Source organism: Ovis aries, chromosome 13, assembly GCF_016772045.2.
Source record: "Ovis aries strain OAR_USU_Benz2616 breed Rambouillet chromosome 13, ARS-UI_Ramb_v3.0, whole genome shotgun sequence".
NCBI classification, from domain to species: Eukaryota; Metazoa; Chordata; class Mammalia; order Artiodactyla; family Bovidae; genus Ovis; species Ovis aries.
In genome coordinates, this window is record NC_056066.1 from 23113928 (window position 1) to 23137315 (window position 23388).

At 41.2% G+C, this 23388-nt stretch overlaps 1 protein-coding gene across 5 annotated transcripts in view; it reads right to left on the minus strand.

Moving 5' to 3' along the window:
* Window positions 1-23388, minus strand: part of PIP4K2A (phosphatidylinositol-5-phosphate 4-kinase type 2 alpha) — a 181839-nt gene that overhangs the window by 83401 nt on the left and 75050 nt on the right. For 3 of the 5 annotated variants that reach the window (XM_060397332.1, XM_060397333.1, XM_060397331.1), the window contains one exon: window positions 1-23388. This exon is cut by the window's right edge. The exons of the other annotated variants lie outside the window; for them this stretch is intronic. The gene's annotated coding sequence lies outside the window, so the exon portion shown is untranslated. 5 annotated transcript variants of the gene reach the window in all.

Below are 23388 nucleotides of genomic sequence, written 5' to 3' on the forward strand. Positions count from 1 at the left end.
CTGACACTGTAAAGTATGTTTTCTTATTTGTTTTGTGGATTAAATCTGCTGATTGCAATGGGTGTCATTCCTGCAGATCTAACACTGAATTCGTACTGGCAAGAAAACCAAGTTGCAGGTAAGCTGCAAAAATGAGAATAATGCACAATTACTGGACAAGAAATAAATAAGTGAGACCCAGCTGGTAATGGTTCTAAAGGAAAGGTATACAGACATGTCCCCACACAGCGTTTCCACACTGAAACATTTGAAACATCAACTTCACTAATTCATACAGCTTTTTTTTTTTTGAGTCAAAAATATGTTTACAAATTGTGAGGCATTATTAATGACACTTCATTAATTTAGATGTATTTCACTCTAAACACTGTGTCCCCAGATGAATACAGAATTCTATTGGTTTTCATTCAGGCAAGCTTAAACAAAAAGGACTGAAAAAACACAGATGAGGAAATCTCACACATGTAGTATAGACATTGAGATATTTAATCTGATTATAATAGACAATTTACCACAAATTAGGCCATATTCAGATGAAAGAGGTGCCCAGAACATGAAGCCACAGGGCATGGTGCTGGGTATGGAGGTATGCGTGCTGGTGGGCAGAACACATCACAGACTGGGGCAAGTTGGACGTGACAGGAGTGGGAATTATCTTAAAAGGCCTATTTATTCCTCCTCAAAATCTCAAGACACAGATTGAAGAGGGCTTAGTTTATCTCCCGAACATTTCCTACCACTTAAATATGAGTGCATATTTTAAAACACAATTCAACTATAATAACAATCAAGTCAATAGGCTGAACAATGAGAACAGGCCAGATAAGCACACAGAATTCAAGATCAGTAAAGACCCAAGGGGTAAAAGAACTGCAGTGCGTGACTTGACACGAATGTAATTCTGGATACTATTTTAACTTTAATTGATTTCTTAGGGAAGCCAAACAATAATTATGTCATACCAGATCCCCTAGACTTAACAAGTTTTGCGATTGCTTCAGCTTCTACAAAAGGATCCTGACTTTACAACTTTAGAAAGGGATACAAATTCACCATTAATGATAACAAAACAAAAAAGCCTCTTTCCCCCCCTCCTCTCATATCAGTGTCTGAAAATAGATTCTTTCCACTTACTGGACTCATCCTTTAAAACAAATTCCTTTGTGACTCTCTGGTTGATAAGCATAGGATTCCTCCCACCCAATAATTTACTCTGCACATTTCTGCCCTAGAGTTCATTGGCTTTAGAAAGTGAATGAGTCGAAAACTGAAATTACTACCACGGAGAGATAAGAGTTAAGGGTGTTCCAGGATGGACTGGGACAAATCACAGCTGGACAGTCTAGTGCAGGGGCCGTTTAAATGTGAATTGGAACTTTCCCTGGTTCTCCCCCAAAGGTGTACAAAATGGCCTCAGGCACATTTCTAAGAAAATGTTTTCCATAATGTGACCCAGAATAGGTCACAGAGATTGTACAAGTCTCTTCATGCTCTTGTCCAGACCTCACTGTTTCTGGAAAGGGTGGGGAGCGAGAGCTTGCAGGGAGCCAGGAAGTAAAGAGATATAATAACATTGAGGGTTAAAATAATAAACTTTAAGAAATTAGGTAGGGACTTCTCTGGTAGTCCAGGGGTTAGGACTTTCACACTCTCTGCAGTGGTGGGAGAAGGGAGTGGGGTGGCATGGATTTGATCCCTGGTTGGGGAACTAAGATCCTGCATGCCTCTTGGTATGGCCAAAATAAATAAATAATAAATAAATAAAAATTAAAAACACCCAGTTAAAAAGTAAAATAAAGATTTTTTTTTTTTAAAGAAAGAAATTAGGTAGACTGCCTATAGTATACAGTTTGCCCAAATTAGGTGCAATACCTATAACCACCCCGTTCAAGTACCTTCTAAACAAGCTTTCTAAGAACTGTTTGTATTACATCAATTTATTTATAAAATGGGGACATTGCCCCAATTTATATACTTAAGTTCATATTTTATGATGGTGGTAGCAATCTAACATTCTAATAACAAAGAATATGATAGAGGCACTATACCTTTTTTCTTACTGTCTCTACTAATTTTCTTAGCAAGTTTGTGGTCGTGGGGGAAGATCACCTAAAAGTTGTATCTGATTTTTACTATCTGATATCTATTTTCTTATTCCATATATTAATATATATATTAACAAATATTGGCTCTTATTTGGAAATAATTTTGTAATCTTGTAACAAATATAGGCTGAAATAATACAGAATTTTCAAAGCTCATGTCTTGATGATTCTAGCACAAAGCCTCCTCTTGGAATGGTGTGGCTCTCACTACAACTTAGATTGTAAATTGAAGAGCAATTTGAAAGTTCTGAGGTTTCAAAGGGGCAGGCATGGCAAATTAGAACCAATTATAGAGGCAGGAAAAAACAGGCAGTTGAAATGTTTGCGAGTTATATTTTTATCTGTCTTGAGGCAAGGGGTCAACTTTCAACACCTGCTCCATCATACTCATTTTCTAAGACCATATTTTAAAAGTCAGTATCTTTCTGTGTGCAGATAAGACAAAACAAGTATATTTTAATTAAACCCTTCTTTAGAAATGTGAGCTACCTTCAGATGTCTAGAAAATGAATGTTTTATTTTGATGAGCCAAATAAAAGTGTTCTGATAGCAAAACTGGATAGAGATGAGAATCTGAGCACAAAGATCTGTGGTTCCAGCATTGATATACTCAAAAGCCCAAGTTAATATCCTTAAGGGGATTTTTCTGTTGAACAAGGATCATTAAATCAATCTTTTGATTAATGGCTACTTGACTAAAATTAAAACATCATCAGGAGTACTTAAACTCTTGCTTAGAATCTTTAATTTGTAACACAGACATATACTCTACTGGAGACCATCTGTCAACCTGGTATCTTCAAGCTCAATCAGACACTTCTGGTGGGTGTTTCTCACTGGCTGGCCTCTGGCCAACTTCAACCAAAAGAATGAAGCCGCATTAAAGTTTTACCTCCCAAAGAATCTGACAAGAAATGACTGAAATAAACCAAAGATTTATGGGTTGCTACAGAGGTAATACAGGCTTTAAAGAAAATTCAAGAAAAATTTGGTGATGAACACAACGTGAAAGTGGTCCATTTAGAAGGACACTGTTTGGAGTCAGGAGACAGCTAGAGCCCTGGTGCTGGGGCTGCTTCATCACAGCCAACCCTTGAGCGAATCGCTCCAGCTCCCTTGATTTCGCTTTATAGTATATATACAAAGAAAAAGGGAATTGGAGAAGATAAAGAGATTACAAATGATTTATTGTTTAGCCTAGACTGTGATTTAGAAAATGCCTGAAATAATTACTAATTTTCTTGAGACTGGAGAAACTTTACATACAGATTTAGATTTCTGGCTCCTCTTTGCAAAATGGAAAGACCTGGCATTCTGCCTGGCCCCACTCACCGGTGCTGAGTAGCGGTGGGGATGTACCCTCTAGTTGGGAACAGGCCCCACCGTCCCCTGCAGTCTTGGGCCTGATGTCTTTGCTCATTCCCGTGTTTCAGACACCCCTGAGCTCCAGTGCCTGGCATACAGAAGACAGTCTCCCAAATAGAAATGAATCATGAAACAACTGTCGGAAGAGTTTCTCTTAATTCCTGTAAGAAACAGATGACCTCGTGAAGTGTGGTGTAAATACTGCTGTAGGAGGGCGGAGACAACACAGAAAGAGAAGCCACAGCTCCAGTGTTATAATTAGGGGCCTGGCAGGGTCTTGGGCCCTCCCTGAAATCAACATAGAGATGTGGAAGGGATGCTAAACAGAGACGTGCCAGTGCTTATGTCTCCAGGGGGACATCAAGGTGGACACACAGGAAGGTTGGGATAAGAGAGACAAAAGCCACGTGGAGATGACCCAGTGGATCTTAAGGCCAGTCCAGCCCTGCCATCCTTCTCAGATACACACATCAGTCCACCCTCTAAGCCAGCAGGAGTTAGGTTTCTGACACCACTGAAGACATCCAACTATAGCACCCCAGCACTTAGTGGAGAATGAATACAAACCTCCTTCCTCTGAGGGGCAGGAAAGCTAGCAGCAAGGACGCAACACTGACCTTCCAAGTTACAAATGAACAGACTTTACTTTTCACAGTCAGAGATCTAACATGCCACAGAAATTGCATACTTCCTGATGGCTTTCTCTACATTCATCCTACAATGAGGTCACCATAAACAGAGAGTCCCCCAAGTGGACTGTGAAAGAGAGGCTTCCATAGGGCACTGGAGGACTCAGTGCTGGCAGCGATTCTGGCAGGAGGCCCTAAATCCCACAGCCTTCCAGGAGCGGGGCCTGGCTGGCTACGGAGAAGACAGGGAGGAGTCCAGTAGGGAAGACGGCTATCTCCCCAGCACACCTAGGGGACCACATCTGCTGAAAAATCAAGAGATCGCCATGCCTACCAGATGGCGGAGAAGGGGATGAACACATATAGCTCAGCATTTTTGTTTTCTTAAAGAGGACTCTTATTTATTTATTTATTTTTTAAAAGCAGTTGGGACCTATATTAAGACTCCAGAAGGGAAGCACTGAATTCCTGATTCAGGTAGAGTTGAGCCTGTGTTTTCCTTTCCATCAAGAGAACAGAGGGGCAGCTAGTTTTTTAGTGCACACAGAAGAACAATGTGAGGAAGGTTACCCTTATGCAGTTTATGTAACTTTCCCAGATTCCTGGGTCAAATGATGAATTGACCATGCATTTTTATCTCCTTCCCTTCCAGAAACTCTGCTAAGATGACAATCAAGGAAGCTTGAGATGAAGTGGGGGAAAAAAAGGCATGACAATGAAAACTGTAGCCCACGATAATAGAAGAGGAGAAATTTCAACGAATCTTCAAGAGACAAAAAAAAAAAAAAAAGATGATTATTAACTAATAAAAGAGGAGAGAAAGATGCCACTCAGCACTGTGGCCACTTTGCCCTCGCCATTGCAGAGGCCTGGTATCTGGGGTTCAGGTAATAGAAAGCACATTGCTTATTGCCAACCACTGCTCTCCTCCCTGAACCCCCTGCTCTCCCCACTGACCCCCGCTTCCCCTGACACAGGATGGATTCTTTAGAGAACCAAAGCCATGGGGCTTCAGAGCTGGGAACAGCAGGCCCAGAGCACGGCCAGGCTGAGGCACTGGAGGAGTGGAGATCTCCACTCTCACCCCTGGGACCGCAGCCCTTACCCTCTTCTCTGCCCCAGGCACACTGGCAGCTGGTGGCCACTCCCTGTGGGGACACTGGAGCATGACTTTCAGGAGGAAAGGCCCCAGAGACAGGCTGGCCCTCCCCACCCGCCTTTGGTAGAAGCCCGGCAGGTCGAGCACTCCATGTACCCAGAGCTCAGAATCTGTTTTCCCACATCTCATTCTGAAATCTGAATGGATGACAATGAACCAGCAGATGCGGGAGGAAAGTTTCTAATATGGAAGAAAAGGACTGAATGAAGTCTATAATTTTTAGTGATAGTCAACATCACATAATATTAAATCACCAAATTCAGTACTTCACAAAGTAGTTGAAGTAACTGAAGCAGAGACTTCCCTGGCAGTCCAGAGGTTAGGACTCCATGCTTCCGTTGTAGGGGGCACAGGTTCAATCCCTGGTCGGAGAACTAGGATCCCACAAGCCTCAAAGTGTGGCCAAAAAACAAACCAAAAACCCCTGCAGCATAGTAAGGTGAACATTTATTACTTCAACCAAAAGCTGTATATTATTTTAGCCAAAAGGAGGGATGAAAGGAGAAATGGAAAGGTGTAGTAAAGCTATATAGCATCACAGATCAGGACAGAAACTCAACAGGTGATATCTATAATTGACAAATTCATAAACAACAGCATAAGCCTATTACCTAGAAATACAGGGTTAAATACCAGGGGAAATTATTATTATGTATATCTGTGTGTGCTGCTATGAATAATTCTTTAAGAAACAGTATGAAGTGAAAAGAGCAAGATGTCTTTAATACATTCCCACTTCAGTTCTTTTTTAATGTTATGTATATATATATTTGTATATGAAACTTGCAGGAAGTACCTAAAAGCTGGAGGAGCAGGTTTGGGGGCCTGGGGTGGAGGTAAAGTTCTTCATACATTTATTGTCATAATAATGATGGAGGTGAAAACCAAAGCACTCAAGAAGTATCTACCTCAGAGGCATATCACATAACTTCAAGTTAATGGTTCCCAGTAAGGAGTACACGTTCCTCTACAAGGAGGTAGGAGCATTTCTATCTATCATATATCTAAGAAAATTAAACTTTGCAAAACTTATTATACAGTTTGACATATGGCCTCAGCAGTTCATATGTCAAACAGTCCTGAGCTCTATACTGTAGGGAAGATAACCTGAAGAAATGGCAGGAACTCACGTCTTGGAGGGGTTGGCAGTGGAAAACACCCCCAGCTCTGTCTATGCCTGGTGTGTATAATGGCTTGCATTTTACACGTCCGCATCCGGGTAGATTTACAGAAGGTACCATCTAGACTTGACTTAGCTATTAATAAATCAACCCTCAATAAATGGACCCATGCTTAACAGGATACCTGAAAAGAAATCACCAAGTGAAGCTAATATTAAAAACATAAGCACCAGTTAACAAGAATACAGCAGTACTAACAGCTACGCTTCTAGTATTAATACATTCTCTCAAAGAACGGATGATTTAGTCAGACAGGACAAGAATAGTTCAAGAACAACTGAAATCACTGAGAAGACTTTAAAATATGGACTCCTATCCATTTTGGTTAACTGATATGAATACACTTCCCTGAGTCTTAGGACATTGTACCCTTAGACATTAGCTGCTGATGGGTGGAGGACAGCTATCAAAATGGGCACATCATTTAAAAACTAAGCACTCAGCCAAAATCAAACTGCTATAGTTTTTTCAGTGATGTTCAGCATCATGTAATACTAAATTACCTGTTTAGTACTCCACACAATGTTACTAATTTAATGATTAACATACAGACACTTCTTTCTAGGTTCCTTCACCAGCCAAGGGCTAAAAACCACAGGAATGAATGAATGAATGACAGTCGCTCAGTCGTGTCCGACTCTTTGCGACCCCATGGACTAGAGAGTCCATGGAATTCTCCAGGCCAGAATACCGGAGTGGGTAGCCCTTCCTTTCTCCAGGGCATCTTCCCAACCCAGGGGTCGAACCCAGGTCTCCCACATTGCAGGCGGATTCTTTACCAGCTGAGCCACAAGGGAGCCCAAGAATGCTGGAGTGGGGAGCCTATCCCTTCCCTAGAGGATCTTCCTCACCCAGGAATCAAACCCAGGTCTCCTGCATTTCAGGCACACTTTTTATCAACTGAGCTATCAAAAACCTCATACCACTCATTATTCCCACTTAAAGTAAAAATAGCCAAAAGGACATGAAAAACCAATATGGCACCAAATTCTAATGAGCTTCTTTGTCAGTGAATATTACCGGCAGACACATAGAAAACATTGGTCAACATCTGAAGACTTGAGGTTGAGAAGAAATTCTGTAGCCTAGGTGACTGGCTTTATAGTTGCATCAAAGTGAAGGGGTTTCTATCATGTTTCTAGAATTATGTATTTGCTAAATTATCCCACATATTCAAAGAACTACTGTGTATTCCACAACTTCAAAAGTTGTGGAATTTAAAATAAGAGGCATGTAATTTTCCTTTGCAAAAAACACAATGTTCCAAATTCTTGGACCTTTGCAAGGGTCGGAGGTGACTGTCAGTAGCTTGCTACTGAGCAAACACACACACATTAAGCTTCCTTTCAAAGTAAAGGTGAGACTGAACATCATGTAAGAAAAGCACTACTTTTTAAGAGAAAACAAAGCTTTGAAAAGAGAGGATTCTAAGAAAACAGATGTTGGGGAATGTATCCACTGTTTTGTGATCTTTAGCCAAAAACAGTGTAAATGTGTCATCTGAAAACTCCAATATCAGCACACTCAAACACTCAGAAATAGAATATTCTCACCTATTAGAAGTCTTGCCAAAGAGTTTCAAAGCTCATGTTACTGGGTTTTGAATCCAGTTGTGGAAACTTTAAAAACAACAATAGCTTCCGGTAAATGTAGTTTTCAGGAAAGCTAAAATTTATGAGGGCTTCCCTCATAGCTCAGTCGGTAAAGAATCTGCCTGCAATGCAGGAGACGTGGGTTCAACTCTTGGGTCGGGAAGATCCTCTAGAGAAGGAAAAGGCTACCCACTTCAGTATTCTTGCCTGGAGAATCCCATGGACAGAGAAGCCTGGGAGGCTATAGACCATGGGATTGTAACAGTTGGACACAACTTAGCAACTAAACCACCACCAAAATTTACCATCTGAAAGTGAACTAAAAGGGTTGTTAAGTCAGCTGAAACTGGCAGGATGGGCTGAGAAGAGGCATGTGAGGATTTAGTAAAAGTGGCCACTGATACACTCTTTCTACTTACATTTAAAATCTTTGCGAGTATAGTTTTCAGCCAGTAAACAAAAGCCATTAAAACCAAGAATCAGTGGGGAGGGATAGATTGGGAGTTTGGGATTGACATGTACACACTGCTATGTTTAAAACAGATAACTAACAAGGACCTGCCGGATATAGCACAGGGAATTCTACTCAATATTCTGCAATAATTTAAGTGGGAAAAGAATTTGCAGAAGAATAGACACACCTATATGTATAACTGAATCAGTACTTCACTTGCTGTATACTTGGAACTAACATAACATTGTTAATCAACTATAGGTTGTCATTGTTTAGTTCCTTGGTTCCTCTGGCTCTTTTGCGACCCCATGGACTGTAGCCTGCCAGGCTCCTCTGTCCACGGGATTTCCCAGGCAAGAATACTGGAGTGGGTTGCCATTTTCTTCTCCAGGGGATCTTTCAGACCCAGGGATCGAACCATTGTCTCCTGCATTGTGAGGTGGATTCTCTACTGTGGAGCCACCAGGGAAGCTCTAATCAACTATACACTCCAGTGTAAAATACATTTTTTTTAAAACCCAAGAATCAAAATATATAGAATCTTAGAAGTAGCTTTAAAAAAAATCAATATTAAAACAAAAATTTCTTCAAATACACAAAGCATACTGTTCTCACTAAAAAATTAATCATTTGTTCAGTTCAGTCGCTCGGTCATGTTGGACTCTTTGCGACCCCACAGACTGCAGCACGCCAGGCTTCCCTGTCCATCATAAACTCTGTCATCCCATTCTTCTCCTACCTTCAATCTTTCCCAGCATCAGGGTCTTTTCCAATGAGTCAGTTCTTCGCATCAGGTGGCCCAAGTATTGGAGCTTCAGCTTCAGCATCAGTCCTTCCAATGAATATTCAGGACTGATTTCCTTTAGGATGGACTGGTTGGATCTCCTTGCTGTCCAAGGGACTCTCAAGAGTCTTCTCCAACACCACAGTTCAAAAGCATTAATTCTTCCATGCAAAGCCTTCTTGATGGTCCAACTCTCACATCCATACACGACTGTTGGAATGCTGTGTCTATAGCTTTGACTAGATGGATCTTTGTTGGCAAAGTAATGTCTGTGCTTTTTAATAAGCTGTCTTAGGTTGGTCATAGATTTTCTTCCAAGGAGCAAGCATCTTTTAATTTCATGGCTGTAGTCACCATCTTCAGTGATTTTGGAACCCAAGAAAATATTTGTAATCATCATTTGTAATGAGGGCAAAAGACTTTTATATTAAAATTACTTTAAAATATTTAATCTTACCATTTTTCATACATGTTAGCATGCCTAAATTTCACCCACATGATGTGTGATCAAAAATAATTGGAGTCTATCATTCTATGGGGAACTTTTCAAAATGCGTGGATTATACCCTATCTATTAGCCCTGTGGCGGCAAACAGGAATTTGGCTGTGTGTTTTATTCTGGAGAATTAAAAAGTCCCCAGGGATCTTTTTACATTTTATTTTTTAAGTGAAGGATAATTGCTTTACAGAATTTTGTTGTTTCCTGTCAAACCTCAGCATGAATCCTCTCCCCATCTGCTCCCCCAACCCTGCCCCCAGGAGCCAGTGCATCCTCTGCTGCTCAGAGCATTTAGCGGTGTGTGTGTGTGTGTGTGTGTGTGTGTGTGTGTGTGTGTGTGTGTGTGTGTGCGTGTGTGTGCGTGCGCACGCGCATGCTAAGTCCCTTCAGTTGTGTCCACTCTTTGAGACCCCATGCACTGTAGCCTGCTAGGCTCCTCTGCCCATGGTAACTTTCCAGGCAAGAATACTGGAGTGGGTTGTCATGCCCTCCTCCAGGGAATCTTCCTGACCCAGGATCAAACCCATATCTCTTCTGACTCTTGCAGTGGCAGGCGGGTTCTTTACCACTAGTGCCACCTGGGAAGCCCTTAGCGGTCACTACTAAGGAGGAAACTTAATCCTCACATATTCATGCTACCGGAGGTGGGCATACCATACAGTATTCATTTAGCCAGGGCAAGAGCCGATTTTAAAAACTGTCCCTACCCCCAGTACTTTCTTAGATACCTGCTATTTCCCTCATAACAATGATGTAGGACTATTCTCACTGGGCAGATGAGAAATAAAGTTAAATAACTCAGCAGAGACATTAAGCAGCTGCCCTTGCACCATAAGAAGAGGCAGTTACCGACTCCTCTGTGCTGAGAAGCCCTATGTTAGCACCCACATCACACACCCAGTTCTGACACTGGACACTGCAGTCCTGCAGGGGGCGCCCTATGGAAAGAGACGACACCTCAGCGCCCCCGTGGCCCATAGTTTACAAGGAAGCAGGGGTCTGGCTGAGCTCCATTCTGCGGGTCTACAGGAGGACGTGCCAGGTTAATACAGCTGGGAGGTGGCATGCCAGGAGTCAACTTGTGAAAGCTGGTGGTGGTGGTGGTTTAAACGCTAAGTTGTGCCTGACCCTTGTGACCCCATGGACTGTAGCTTGCCAGGCTCCTCTGTCCATGGGATTCTCCAGGCAAGAATACTGGGGTGGGTTGCCATTTCCTTCTCCAGGGGAACTTCCCGACCTGGGGATCAAACTCCGGTGTCCTGCATTGCAGGCTGACTCTTTACCGACTGAGCTACAAGGGAAGCCTAGGAATATAGGAAGTTAGGAATATAAATTTATATTGTTGCAAGGGGTTAACTGCACTTTTAGTATCTAATCTTCTAGGTTAATTTCTCCTTCCCTCCCCTACTTCTAAAACACATTTTGTTCCAAAACTTTAGAGTGACTTGTTTCTGAGCCTTTTTATCTGATATGCTGAATTAGTCATGTTTTCCTGGTGAGTTACATTCTTTAGCCTAAAAGATTATTTCAAGCATGTGTAAATGCACTTTCTAAAAAATGAAAGCCAACAGGCAACTCAAGCTTTGTCCAAAAGAGAAATAATTGTTTAGCAAACAATAGTCCAAAGCTATTTTATTCAGAACAAGAGGAGATTGTTTCTGAGGCATACCAAACTACATTTCTTACATAAATTTCTTTTGTCCCTGAAAATGTTTCTGAAATTTGAGGATAAGCTCAACTTAGATTTCAGTTAAAATTCCTACACTTCCATCCCACTGAAATGCAGAAAATCACTTTTCTGTACACATACAAATGTATTTTCTATTTTGCTGTTAGGCACAGGGGTGTGGTTTAAAAAATAGTCTTTAGCTAGGCTAATTTCTTTGTCATGGCTGAAAGGATCTTTTAAATCCTTTACTTATATGCATATATACTCACAAGTAAACATCCTGAAATATTTTACAAATAATGCAAATAACAAGCACTTTTAAAAACCTGATTTTAAAAAAGAACTGTCACCATTTCATCATTCATTAATTTCGAAAAAGATGTCACACCAATGAGTATAGATCTCCTATCCAGAAATACTCCTAATTCACAAGTTATCAAAAGAAAAAAAAACTGCTGTTTGTTTTCATTATTTTAGGAAAAAGAGCACTCACCATCACGTAAGTTTTGCATAAACGAATTTCTCCTTCCCCCATCTCCTCTCACTACAGTCTATGTGTTCTACAGGTATAAAAACAGATAAGCAAAAACCTCCAGAGAATTAGATGACAGAGGATCTTAATTCCTAATTGGATCAAATAATGTTAATATGCTATAAACATGAATTAAGGTTGCAACACACCAGATTTAATCTAGACACTTCTCACTGGATTTTAAACCTGGAAACGTCTAAAAGGCTGCACAGGAAACTGTACTCTCAGCTGTTACAAAAGATCCAACTATTTCTATCCTCATTATATTTTTCGATTTTTTACGTTTGGCCAGAAGGTGAGCTTGTGGGATCTTAGCTCCATGACCAGGGATTGAATTTGGGCCCACAGCAGTGAGATGAAAGCATGGAGTCCTAACCACTGGAATGCGGGAGAATTCTCCATCATTCTATTTCAATCATCTTTTTTTTTCTCAATCGTTTGAAGCTACTAGTATTCACTATGATAAGGAATAGACTGTGGATGAGCATTTAACCCTCTCCTTGTGCCAGCATTACAAGTACATTTTCAGGGACAATACAGGACACAGGGCTCCCTTAAAGGTAAGGTGTGTGGTAAGGCAGGTTTTAAATAGTGCGTTAATATCTTAATATTTTCTCAGGAATGTCTTTTTTACCTTAACTTCAGGAGTCCACTTTGGCATTCAGATATATCTTCCTCTTTGATCATGAAGCCTAAAGGTTCAGTGTCTGAAGCACGCTTGCCTTTGAAAACATGATTTAAAGAGCTGAACAAAGTTTATCAGTCACCTCTCAGGTAGAAGACACACTTACGAGAGAGAAATGTGACTTATAGAAAACTCCAAATTGATGTGTTGTCAGCTCTGAGTACATTCATTTCTGATGACTTGTGTTTTTCTACCTCTGAACCCATTTAAGGTAAAACCAGGGAGATTTTGTGTGAAACTTGATGAGAATCATGAATATTTTTTATTTCTAGTAGAGGAAGACCAAAATTTTATTGTTTTGCTGTTAATTATTAATTTTTCTCATGCTCTCTTTTTTTCCCTCTTTTGTCACCTGTCATCTCAGTATCTTGGGAGAGACCAAAGGACTTGAATTTGCCTATGTTTCTCAGTAGCAGTTTCCATTACAATCCCAAAGAAGGGCAATGCCAAAGAATGTTCAAACTACCATACAATTGCGCTCATTTCACATGCAAGTCAAGAAAGAAAGAAAGTGAAGTCGCTCAGTCACAGTCGCTCCGACTCTTTGTGACCCCATGGACTGTAGCCTACCCGCCTCCTCTGTCCATGGGATTTTCCAGGCAAGAATACTGGAGCGGGTTGCCATTTCCTTCTCCAGGAGATCTTCCCAACCCAGGGATTGAACCCGGGTCTCTGGCATTGGAGGCTGACGCTTTACTGTCTGAGCCACCAGGGAAGTTGATTATGCTTAAATCACATGCAAGTCAGGTTATGCTTAAATCGTTCAAGCTAGACTTCAGCAGTATATGAACTGAGAACTTTCAGATGCACAAGCTGGGTTTAGAAAAAGCAGAGGAACCAGAGATCCAATTGCCAACATTCATTGAATCATAGAGAAAGCAAGAGAACTCCAGAAAAGCATCTACTTCTGCTTCATTCATTATGCTAAAGCCTATGACCGTGGAACAACAAACTGTGGAAAATTCTTAAAGAGATTGGAATATCAGACCACCTTACCTGTCCCCTGAGAACACTGCATGTGGGTCAAGAAGCAACAATTAGATCCAGATGTGGAGCAATGGACTGGTTCAAAACTGAGAAAGGAGTCCAACAAGGCTATGTTGTCACTCTGCTTATTTAACTTCTAGGCAGAGTATATCATGCAAAATGCCAGGCTAGATGAAGCACAAGCTGGAATCAAGATTGTGGGGAGAAATATCAACAACCTCAGATATGTAGATGACAACACTCCAATGGCAAAAAGTGAAGAGAACTAAAGAGCCTCTTGATGAGAGTGAAAGGATGAGTGAAAAAACTGGCTTAAAACTCAACATTCAAAAAATTAAGATTATGGCATCTGGTCCCATCCCTTCATGGAAAATAGAAGGGGAAAAAGTGGAAGCAGTACAGATTTTATTTTCTTGGGTTCCAACATAACTACAGATAGTGACTGCTGACATGAAATTAAAAGACAGGAGCTCCTTGGAAGGAAAGCACTGATAAACCTAGACAGCCTGTTAAAAGCAGAGACATCAAACTTTGCCAAACACGGTCCGTATAGTCAAAGTTACGGTTTTTCCTAGCATGTATGGATGTGAAAATTGGACTATAAAGAAGGCTGAGAACTGAAGAATTGATTCTTTCGAACTGTGGTGCTACAGAAGACTCTTGAGTCCCTTGGACAGCATAGAGATCAAACCAGTCAGTCCTAAAGGAAATCAATCCTGAATATTTATTGGAAGGACTGATCCTGAAGCTGAAGCGCCAATACTTTGGGCTCCTGATGTCAAGAACTGACTCACTGGAAAAGACCTTGATGCTGGGGAAGATTGAGGGCAAAAGAAGAAGGGAGTGACAGAGGATGAGACGGTTAGATAGTATCACTGATTCAGTGGACATGAATCTAGCCAACTCTGGGAAATACTGAAGGGGAGAGAAGACTTTGGTCACGAATAAGTCATTTCGACCTGATGGAAACGTTCAGTGGTGACACACAGGAACCAGTTATACCTTTGAAAGTGAAGAATGAGAGCTTTTACTGACGCTCACTGCTACCAATTCAAGATAAAAATGAAAACAAAAATCAGATTCTCTGTGGTAGATCATGAACAGGAAGGCAGTCAAAAGCTACCACACTGCCTTTTTCTGCCCATCAAGGATGTGAGAACTGAAAAATATTTGAAATAAATCTGCATTTTTTTAAACTAAAGTCAAGTATGTGGACAAAAAGAAGGAAAGCCATGTAAAGCCCTACTATGATACCTGACAAATTGTGCTTCCACAGCTGCCCTTTAACTACAAACAAGGCCTTTTACTGTTGAATTTAAGACTCCCTGTGAGGGACCTCGCTGGTGGTCCAGTGGCTAAGACTCTGCACTCCCAATGCAAGGGGCCTGGGCTCAATCCCTGGTCAGGGAACTGGATCCCATGTGCTGCAACTAAAGATTCCATATTCTGCAACAAAGACAGAAAGATCTTGCATGCTGAAACTAAGACCCAGTGCAGCCAAATAAATAAAATACAGTAAAGTAAATACATATTTTTTCAAAAAGAATCCCCATGATATACATTGATAGCAATTATTCCAGAGCACTAACGACCCCTTATCTAAAGACAAACCAAGAAGCCTAGGAGACTCTACGCATTTGCTGTAACAAAAGAATAAAACAAAATTTCTCATGATAAGAAAAACTGGCCTATAGTTATCTTTTTTTCCCTAATAGATTATACGCATGTTAAGAGTAGGAACTAGATTTTATTCATCTTTGTATATTCCTGCCCACCAAAGGGACCAACAGCAAGAAACAATTGTGAAACAAATTGTAAGCTAAATCCTTTGCTTATAAACTTAAAAGGGACTTGACTATTTTATCTAGCAAAGATAAATCCTGATATTTGTATCAATTGCTCAGAACACCAAAAGCTACAAAGCCAATTACTAAATTCCTATTTCCCAAGTTACCAAAGTTTGGGCTGATAGCATGCAAGATGACTTATGGGAAGATTAACTGACTGGTATTAAATAAAGTAAGTTAAATATTTTCCAACACTATATTTACCTTTGAGCCTCCAGGGAAGCCCAAAACACCTAGGGAGTGGCCTTTAATTCTACCAGCTGAGCTATTCTTGAGAAGATGATGTTTGTTTTTGTACATCTGCATAGCATTTCAAGTTTACAAAGAATGTCCATATTCCTTACTGAAATCATCAAACCTCTGACACCATCCGAAGGCCCAGAAACCACAAAAACAATGATATCCTGAGTGTTTTAAAGCACTACTCTACACTAAGGAAACAATAACTCATACTAACAAAACAAAGCCTTTCTTCCACTCCCATATAATTTGTTGACAGCTGATGGAACAGAACAGAACGGTAATCAGACTTAGCTCAGTAAAGCTTAAGAATGTATTGTTTCAATACACAAGCACCTGTAATCTCACCATCTCTAAATAAACACTATGGACCTTACTTACTTACATGGGGTTAAATGTTACCTACTGTGTTCTTTAAACGTGTGAATTCATAGAGAGCTACCGAGACCCAGAATGACTCAAAGACAAAGACAGTGATATTCCAAATGGCGCAGTAACCTAGAAGCGGATGACTTCTTATTTCAAGGAAAGCAAAATACCAACCAAATTAACTGTAAAATAGGCTGCCAGTTTAAAAGAAAGACAGGGACCTCCCCAAGCAGCCCAATGCAAGGGGGCCTGGGTTCAATCCCTGGTCAGGGAATTAGAGCCCACACGCCAAACTGAAACCAACACAGCTAAATAAGTAAATAAACATTTTAAAAAATAAATAAAAGAAAAACATTCTATGATTTATTTCAAAAGGCATTTAGATAATATGTAAACAGCGCTGCAGATAAATATAAATAATAAAACAGCCAAATTTGATATTTGAGGTGGTTTACAATTTTCACTGAGAAGATAGGCCTACCCTCACCAAAGCTTTAGAAAATGACATTTTCCGAATTGTTGATTTGTTAATCCAGTCTTACTATTTTCTCTTATCTTTTTTAAAATACCCTAGAAGGATATATACTTCCTATGTAAAGTATTACTTCACAACAAAGATGACAGAGCCTGTAATTACTGATAGCAGTGTGTGTGTGTGTGTGTGTGTGTGTGTGTGTGTGTGTGTGTGTGTTAGTCACTCATTGGTGTCTGACTCTTTGTGACCCCTTGAACTGCAGCCTGCCACGCTCCTCTGTCCATGGGATGCTCTAGGCAAGAATACTGGAGTGGGTTGCCATTTCCTCCTTCAGGGGATATTTCTGACCTAGGGATTGAACCTGCATCTCCTGAGTCTCCTACATTGGCAGGCAGATTCTTTACCACTGAGCCACCCGGGAAGCCCACTAATGATAAGCGATAAATACGCTCAGTTCTAGAGAGTGGGGGGAAAACCTTCCTTTCTGAAAAATTTGTTCCAAAGTGGGATTTTAAAAAGATATTTTACTTTCACTAAAAGATGGAAAACACAGGCGTTAGGTATTGCTATAGTCTGAATATTTGTGTCCCCTCAAAATACGTATAGAAAGTAAAAGTGAAGTCGCTCAGTCATGTCCGACTCTTTGCGACCCCATGGAATGTAGCCTACCAGGCTCCTCCCTCCATGGGATTCTCCAGGCAAAAGAGAATGGTTTTTCACTGATGGATGATTTTCACCCAACTTTTTGGAACTCAAAATAGAATAACTGGAGTGGGTTGCTATTTCCTTCTCCAGGGGATCTTCCTGACCCAGGGATCGAACCTGGGTCTCCTGCATTCCAGGCAGACGCTTTAACCTCGGAGCCACCAGGGAAGCCCCAGAATATGTATGCTGACATCTTAATTCCTAAATAAGGTAGCAGAGGGGAGCCTTTGGGAGGTGCACAAGTCGTCAGGGAGGAGACTGCTGCCCTTACAAGAGACCCACAGAGATGGCCACATCCTCCTGCCAAGTGAGAATATGGAGAAAAGCAGCCAGCTATGAGCCAGAAAGAGGGCCTTCACCCAAATGTGACCATATTGGGCCTTGATCTTGGACTTCAGCCTCCAGAACACGAGAAAGAAACGTTTGCTGTTTAAAAGCCATGCAGTCTATGGTGTTATGATCTCGAAGCCCAGATGGGCTGAGACAGATGTTCTCCCCAAAAGTCTGACCTTTCAGTTGATTGGACCATGTACATGATGCTCTGTACTTGATAAGCAGGTTCCTCCTGACTAATTGCTTGCCCACTAGGGTAGGTTTCCAACCAGAGGCCACAGCATGAATCAAGTCTAGAGGACAGACTGCCTTCTTGTTTGATAGGAAGCTGTTAACGACACCATACCACTTCCTCCAACTGCCAATTTTAACAATGACTTACAGTACCCTGATGATTGCAATAATGGTTTAATTATGCAGCTTATATTCTTTCCTCTAACCCTATGACAAAGAACACTAAAACTGAGAGTCCTGACAGACGGTATCATACACTGTGACGCTCCAAAGATTGCTTCAAATGCTCTATCTTGTAGCCATTTTGGAGTATGTGACACACTGATATTAGATATTAAAACACAGAGTTACTAAATGACTATTAAAAGTCTAACAGGATAGGGTTGATCTTGATAGCATGGAATAGGGCTCCGAGAGCGAAACTGCTTTACCTTGTAAATGTGAGTCCACCAAGTCAGCAGCTTCTAGAACTGCTGTATTTGTTCACTTTACACCAATGACTGGGGTATTCTTTTTTTAAACACTGGCAAGAGTGTGATTATCAGCAAAATTTTAGAATGAGCCAGAGAGGAGAGTAAAAAACTCAAAATGACTAACAGAAAACTCATGTTCTACAAGTCTTAGTTTTAGAAACCACAACACCCACCAAAACTCAAACGGGATGTGCAAATTTGAGGTCTGACTCATCACCTGCCAGTTACTGGGCCGTACCTGAGTTCTGAGTCCTCTCACCTTCCTCTGCCCTCCATCCCAGTTAAGCCAGAAGACTTGGGCCAAGTTTAACACATCAACTCTCTCACTCTTTTTACAAGAGTAAATACCAGTGAATGGTAGGAACGTTGGCAGGAACTAAGATGCCAACTTCTCACAGGTCAGGAGCCAAGTCATGTATGCTGTCCAGAAAGCAGCACAGTAAGACCATGGTGTGGCCCTACAGACATGCACTTGCCTGTGGTATTGATAATCCCTCTCCCAAATAGCCGAGAAGGCAATGGCACCCCACTCCAGTACTCTTGCCTGGAAAATCCCATGGATGGAGGAGCCTGGTAGGCTGCAGTCCATGGGGTCGCTAAGAGTCAGATACGACTGGGCGACTTCACTTTCACTTTTCACTTTCATGCACTGGAGGAGGAAATGGCAACCCACTCCAGGGTTCTTGCCTGGAGAATCCCAGGGACAGGGAAGACTGGTGGGCTGCTGTCTATGAGGTCACACAGAGTCGGACACAACTGAAGCAACTTAGCAGCAGCAGCTCCCAGATAGATTTTAATAACCTTTTTGTAGATAATGGTAATACTAGATTGTAATCCATAGAATAAGAACCTATGAGTTCGTGCTAAGACAGACAGAAGAGGAGAGGAAGTGATTCCTTACAATAGAATTCCAACTAATAACTGTAGAGGGAATGATGGCGACATTTTAAAGTTGCCGATTGGCAAATATTTACAGTAATAACTATTTCAGGCAAGAGTCATCAATGGATGCTAAAATTAATCAGCAAAAATATGGTGAGAAAAAGGATATTTACATAGTCTCCAAGCATCTCCCCACAAAACACTTATTAAGAACAAAGGGGAAAATAACCATAGGGTGGAGGAAGCTGATACCACTATAATCAAGAGATCAAAGTCAACATCACCACTAATGAGATAAATCAACATCATGCGTCCTCTGATATAATGCACTGAGATGGAAACCGCTCTGATAATCTGGCACTCTGATGAAAAACACACAATCTGAACCCAATCATTAGGACACAAACCCTAACTGAAGCCGTTCCGTAAAACAACCAGTCAGTGTTCTTCATCAAAAGTGCAAAGATCCAGAGAGATATAAAAAGACAGAGAAACTGGTCCAGATGAAGCGAGGCTTAAGGAGACAAGATAACCAAATGCAACATGTGATCCTGGAACCAGAAAGGAAACCAAAACAAATGTGACAACTGCAGGAATGTGAATAAGATTTATCAGTTCATAATAATATTGTATCAGTGTTAATGTTCTGACTTTATTAATGTATTCTTGGCTATGTATGATGGTAACATCTAGATGAAAGGTATATGGGAATTCATTGTATTATTTTTGGCAATATTTTTATATGTTTAAAATTATTTCAAAATAAAAATTTAAAACAAATTAAAATTGTGCTTTTAGTAGAGAGCATCCATCATTGTTCCTCTATCCAATCATCTGTACTCTATTCACTGAAATTAACTTGGTCTTACATGTCAGTTTGCAGCCCTTATGCCACAAAGCCAAGATATATCCAAGATGGCGGAGGAGAAGGTTGTGCGCTCATCTTCTCCTGCAAGAATTGCAAAATTACAACTTGCTGCCGAACAACTGTCAACAGGAGAACATTGCATCTCACCAAAAAAAGATAACCCATGTCCACGGGCAGAGGAGAAGCCCCAGCAAGACCGTAGGAGAGTCGAAATTGTGTTTAGAATCAAACCCCAAATTGGCCAGAGATGCTAGGAGGGCTCAAACAATCCTTGTGCACACCAGGACCCAGAGACCCCACAGACACTGAGCCAGGACTGTGTCTGAGTGTCTCCTGTGGTGGTACAGGTCAGCAGGGGCTCTGGGTGCAGCAGACCTGGGTATGGCATAAGCTCCCTTGGAGGTCGCCATTAACCCCACCACAGAGCTGCCAGAACTTACACAGGACTGACTGTGGAAACAGACTCTTGGAGGGCACAAGCAAAACCTTGTGTGCAACCAGGACCGAAGAGAAAGGACCAGTGTCCCCACAAGAGACTGACCCAGACATGTCTGTGAGTGTCCAGAAGTCTCTGGTGGAGGTGTGGGTTGGTGGTCGCCTGCTGCAGGGTTGGGGGCAGTGTGTGCATGTGACCTTTTGAAGGAGGTCACAACTATCTTCATTACCTCCATCATAGTTTAGCCTCAGGTCAAACAGGGAGGGAACACAGCCCTGCCCATCAACAGAAAATTGGATTAAAGATTTACATGGCCCTGCCCATCAGAATAAGATCCAGTTTCCCCCTCAGACAGTCTCTCCCATCAGGAAGCTTCCATAAGCCTCTTATCATTCTCCATCAGAGGGCAGAGAGAATGAAAAGCACAATCACAGAAAACTAACCAATTTGACCACATGGACCACAGCCTTGTCTAACTCAATGAAACTATGACCCATGCCACATAGGGCCACCCAAGATGGACGGGTCATGGTGGAGAGTTCTGACAAAACGTGGTCCACTAGAGAAGGGAATGGCAAACTACTTCAGCATTCTTGCCTTGAGAACCCCATGAAGAGTATGAAAAGGCAAAAAGATAGGACACTGAAAGATGAACTCTGCAGGTTGGTAAATGTCCAATATGCTACTGGAGATCAGCGGAAAAATAACTCAGAATGAATGAAGAGATGGAGCCAAAGCAAAAACAACACCCAGTTGTGGATGTGACTGATGATGGAAGTAAAGACGGATGCTGTAAAGAACAATATTGCAAAGTAACTTGGAATATTAGGTGCATGAATCAGGCAAATTGGAGGTGGTCAAACAGGAGATGGCAAGAGTGAACATTGATATTTTAGGAATCAGCAAACTAAAATGGACTGGAACGGGTGAATTTAACTCAGATGACCATTATATCTACTACTGTGGGCAAGAATCTCTTAGAAGAAACGGAATAGCCGTGAGAGTCAACAGAAGAGTCTGAAATGCAGTACTTGGATGCAATCTCAAAAATGACAGAATGATCTCTGTTCGTTTCCAAGGCAAACCATTCAATATCACAGTAATCCAAGTCTATGCCCCAACCACTAATGATGAAGAAGCTAAAGTTCAACGGTTCTATGAAGACCTGCTACCAGACCTTCTAGAACTAACACCCAAAAAGATGTCTTTTTCATTTTAGGGGACCAGAATGCAAAAGTAGGAAGTCAAGAGATATGCAGAGTAACAGGCAAATTTGGCTTGGAGTACAAAATGAAGCAGGGCAAAAGCTAATAGAGTTTTGCCAAGAGAACACACTGGTCATAGCAAACATGCTCTTCCAACAACACAAGAGAAGCCTCTACACATGGACATCACTAGATGATCAATACCAAAATCAGATTGATTATATTCTCTGCAGCCAAAGATGGATAGTCAGCAAAAACAAGACCAGGAGCTGACTATGGCTCAGATCTTGAACTCCTTATTGCCAAATTCAGACTTAAATTGAAGAAAGGAGGGGAAACCACTAGACCATTCAGGTATGACCTAAATCAAATCCCTTAAGATTATACAGTGGAAGTGAGAAATAGATTCAAGGGATTAGATCTGATAGACTGAAGAACTATAGACGGAGGTTCGTGACATTTTACAGGAAGCAGTGATCAAGACATCTCCAAGAAAAAGAAATGTAAAAAGGCAAAATAGTTGTCTGAGGAGCCCTTACAAATAGCTGAGAAAAGAAGAGAAGCTAAAGGCAAAGGAGAAAAGGAAAGACATACCCATTTGAGTACAGAGTTCCAAAGAATAGCAAGGAGAGATACGAAAGCCTTCCTCAGTGATCAGTGCAAAGAAATAGAAGAAAACAATAGAATGGGAAAGACTAGAGATCTCTTCAAGAAAATTGGAGATACCAAGCAAAAATTTCATGCAAAGATGGGCTTGATAAAGGACAGAGATGGTATGGACCTAACAGAAGCAGAAGATATTAAGAACAGGTGGCAAGAATACACAGAAGAACTATACAAAAAAAGACCTGTATGACCCAGATAACCACGATGGTGTGATCACTCACCTAGAGCCAGACATCCTGAAATGCGAAGTCAGGTGGGCCTTAGGAAGCATCACTACGAACAAAGCTAGTGGAGGTGATGGAATTCCAGTTGAGCTATTTCAAATCCTGAGAGATGATGCTGTGAAAGTGCTGCACTCAATATGTCAGCAAATTTGGAAAACTCAGCAGTGGCCACAGGACTTGAAAAGGTCAGTTTTCACTACAGTGCCAAAGAAGGGCAAGGCCAAAGAATGTTCAAACTACCACACAATTGTACTCATTTCACACGCTAGCAAAGTAATACTTAAAATTCTTCAAACCAGGCTTTAAGAGTGCATGACCATGAAATTCAAGCTGGATGTTCAAGGTGGATTTAGAAAAGGCAGATGAATCACTGATCAAATTGCCAACATCCACTGGATCATCGAAAAAGCAAGGGAGTTCCAGAAAACATCTATTTCTGCTTTATTTACTACACCAAAGCCTTTGACTGTGTGGATCACAACAAACTGTGGAAAATTCTTCAAGAGCTGAGAATACCAGACTGCCTGATCTGCCTCCTAAGAAATCTGTATGCAGGTCAAGAAGCAACATTTACAACTGGATATGGAACAACAGACTGGTTCCAAATCAGGTAAGGAGTATGTCAAAACTGTATATTGTCATCTTGCTTATTTAACTTATATGCAGAGTACATCATGCAAAATGCTGGGCTGGATGAAGCACAAGCTGGAATCAAGACTGCTGGGAGAAATATCAATAACCTCAGATATGCAGATGATACCACCCTTATGGCAGAAAGTGAAGAAGAACT